Source organism: Carlito syrichta, unplaced genomic scaffold (genome assembly GCF_000164805.1).
Source record: "Carlito syrichta isolate Samal-C Ts95f unplaced genomic scaffold, Tarsius_syrichta-2.0.1 Scaffold302524, whole genome shotgun sequence".
Taxonomy (NCBI): domain Eukaryota; kingdom Metazoa; phylum Chordata; class Mammalia; order Primates; family Tarsiidae; genus Carlito; species Carlito syrichta.
Window position 1 is genome coordinate 56,671 of NW_007246620.1, and position 4,024 is coordinate 60,694.

The following is a 4,024-nucleotide window of genomic DNA, read 5'->3' on the forward strand; positions in this document are numbered from 1 at the left end:
GTGTAATAATGTTTCTGTGGTTATATCAAAAAATGTCCTTCATTATTTTTTGTAACTGTACATTGAAGAATTAAGGGATAGGTGTCATAATGTCCCATTCATTCTGAAATGGCAAAATAGTTGAATCAACAGACAGATAAAGGGATAGATCATAGAAAGATAAAATAGATATACAGAGCAAATATGGAAACAAGCTTATGGGTTGTTTTTTTTTTTTGCTGGCAGCTTTGTACATCCAGACTTCAACTGTGTCCTACCTGAAGAAAGAGTCCTTGGTCCCTTTTCCTAGATCTGGTACCTGGCATGTTATAGATGACAAAAAATGAATTCTGACCCACACACCCCTTTTGCAGTGACAATCATATCCCAGCTACCCTGTATACACTTCTGTTGTAAAGACATTTATCACATTGTTATGGTTTTTTAGAGCAAGAAAAACTGTCCAGGGTTAAAAGGGGGCTTAACAAATGATAAAGGGGTAGATACTGCAAGAATACTTAGAAATCCTTAGTGTATATATGCCTAACAAAATAGGATCAAAATAAGTGAGGCAAAAACTGATGAAGTTGCCAGGAAAAAGAGACAAATCCACTATCATAGTTTGAAATGTCAACACACTTTAATCAGAAATGGACAGATCCAGCAGGCAGGAAATCAGTGAGGACATAGTTGAACTCAACAGCACCTTCAACGAGATATATTAATAATTTACATCTGTAGACTACTTCATCCAACAACAGCAGAATACACATTCTTTTCAAGCTAACATGGAACATTCACCATGATAGACCACATTAAGGTATGTCATAAAACATACCTTAAGAAACAAAAATCACACAATGTCCTCTCTCAAACCGTATTTGGAATTAAACTAGAAATCAATAACAGAAAGTCAGAAAAATCCCCCAAACACTTGGAAAATAAGCAACAGACTTCTAAATAACACTTGGTTCAAAAAAAGAAATCTCGAGAGAAGTTAAAAAATGTTTGGGACTAAATGAAAATGAAAATACAGCTCACTAAAGTTTGCACAATGCAGCAAAAGCTATGCTTAGAGGGAAATCTATAGTATTGAGTGCATAAACTAAGAAAGAAGAAGAAAGATCTATAATCAATAACCTAAACTTCAACCAAATTAAATCCCAAATAAGCATGAGAAAGAAATAATAGCAATTAGAGCAGAAACCACTGAAATGGAAAACAGGAAATCAACAGATAAAATCAACAAAATCAAAAGTTCATTCTCTGAAAAAATCAATAAAATTGATAACTCTCTTGCCAAGCTAACCAAGGGAAAAAAAGAGGAGACTCAAATTATAGTCATCCCTCCGTATTCATGGTGGATAGGTTCCATGATGCCCCCACCTCCCAAGGATACCAAAATTTACAGATGCTCAAGTCTCTTGTATAATATGGCATAGTATCTGCATATAACCTATGTACATCCTCCTGTATACCTCAAATAATATCTAGATTGCTTACACTAGCTAATGCAATGTAAATGCTATATAATTGTTGCAATGTAGTTTTTAAATTTGGAATTTTAAAAAATTTTTGCTTGAAAAAATATTTTTGGTCCACAGTTGGTTAAGTCCATGGATTGGGAACCCACATATAAGAAGAACTGACTGGCCAGTAATCCTAGCACTTTAGGAGGTGGAAGTGAGCGTTTTGCCTGAGTCCAGGGGTTCAAGACCAGCCTGGGCAACTTGGCAAGACCTTATCTTTACAACAAATCAAAAAATTAGCTGTGTGTGGTGGTGTGTGCCCATGGTTCCAGCTATTTGGAAGGCTGAGACAGAAAGATTACCTGAGCCTAGCAGGTCGAGGCTGTGGTGGCCGAGTGTGCCACTGCACTCTAGTCTAGGTGACAGAGTAAGGCTCCCACTTAAAAAAATAATAACTTAAGAGTTAGTTGGTCTAAGAATAATAAAGAAGAGCTGACTCTACTAATATCAGAAATGAAAAAGGAGACATCACTATAGATCCCATGGATGTTGAGAGGATAATAAAAGAATATTATGAGTATTGTTATATTGGGTCCCTCCTGGAAACTGTGAATTCCTTGATAGCAAGGATTTTGTCTTCCCATCCCTTCACAGCTATTGTGTACCTAATAATGTCTCTTAAAATATTATGACTTGGTTCCATTATCTGCTAAATAAGTGCTATAAAAGGTAAACAAATGTAGTATCCAAGAAGAGTAAAAACAGAAGTTACATTAAGTGGTAGAGCCTAGTTTAAGGGTCAAAGATGACCATCAGAAAGAGAAGAGAAGGACAGAGGCAGTCCTTTAGAGAAAAAGAGGATGAAGATTAAAGCTTGATTAAATGGCCAATCCACAACAAAATTTAGTCTAGAGTTAATGAGAGGTTCTGGGGTGGGGTAAGGCAAATAGCAAAAGCAGAGCATTGGGAGCTAATATCTCCAGGAGGTCTGGGATGTTTATAAGTAAGGAGCAGCTGAGTGGTGCTTAGTCATCCAGACAAGCTAACATAAGTGAAGTTCAGAGACTGTGGACAGGCCTCAGGGTGCAGGGATCAAAACAAGCAGACAGAAAAGGCAGAGTGTAGAATCCAGACAGGGAGGCTGGCAACAAGGTATGTGATTTTATATAAGCAGATTTGAAAGGATGCCAACTATGGATTGATGTAGATAAACATTTCTGGAAATTCTAGTTAGTGATTCACTCTGAACTCATGTAGGATAGTATCACTTGAAAGGTGCTTGTGTTATAATTAAAGGTGCACATAATAAGGGATAATGCTTATTGAACACTCAGTCTGTGCCAGTCACTGTTTTATGCATACTATATGTAAACCAATTATACTCACTCCAACCCCACGAAAGCAGGTACTATTATTATTCTTGTGTTACAGGTAAGAAAAATGACAAGAGTTAGTTGGTCTAAGAATGATCCCCTACAGGCTGGCCTTTCAGAAAAAGGAACTGACACCACAAAGTTCCATGGAAACCAACCAGAATGACTACCTTAAACCCTGGGCTATATCCCAAAGCAATGCTTTCCAGTAAGTGGTTGATCTGAATCCAGAGAGCCTGAGTCCTTTTTTTCCAGGGAGGAGCTGGAACTTCCCCAAGCATAAAGGTTGAGGTGGTGGATCCTGTCACTGGCTTGTGCTCCAGCTCTCTGATCTTGTGGGCAGAACAGCTTGTGCTAACTTCAATCACCAGAGCTGAGCTGGAAGGACAGGGCTGGAGGCAAAATCCTACTTCATTGTGATGCTATTATATTCCAAGCCCCATCACACCAAGAAGAGCCTGAGCTTTCCTAATTATGCAGCTTAAAAGTAGCATAAACCAAAAGTGGGGGGTCTGCTCTTCTGAAGTCTGAAATCCAGGTAGACCAGATGGCTGTCTTGTACTGAGCAACTGGAGATACACACACAGTGTTGTTAGTCCTCCCCTTTCAGAGGGGGACATGTCCCTAGGCCCCTAAAGGACACCTGAAACTGTGGATAGTACCAGACCCTGTAAGGTACTGTGTATTTTCCCAAAATGCATACTTACGATAAAATTTAATTTATGAATTCGGCACAGTAAGAGATTAACAAGAGTAACTAATAATAATATAGAACAATAACAATATACTGTAATAAAAATAATGTGAATGTGGTCTCTCTCTCCATCTCAAAATATCTTATATAATATTTTTGGACTGTGGTTGCCTATGGGTACTAAAACCAAGAAAAATGAAATTTTGGTTTGGAGGGCACTACTGTATTTATTGTGCCATCTCTACTAGTGTTTCCCAGTGAATGCTGCTTTTAACCATTTGCCCCGTTTATAGCAACAAACGAAGGCATGGAGAAGAACTTGCCAAGGTCACTAAGCCAGTAAGTGATTGAACTGAGATTCAAAATCTGCCTGAGTGCAGACTCTAGCCCCTCTCGAACATGACATCGAGTGGGTGAGTAGGCTTTTGTGACTTGTATCTCTATATTTCCCCATGATTTGTAGCACACAGACTTGGACATACATTCTCACTAGGTATCTGAATGACTGT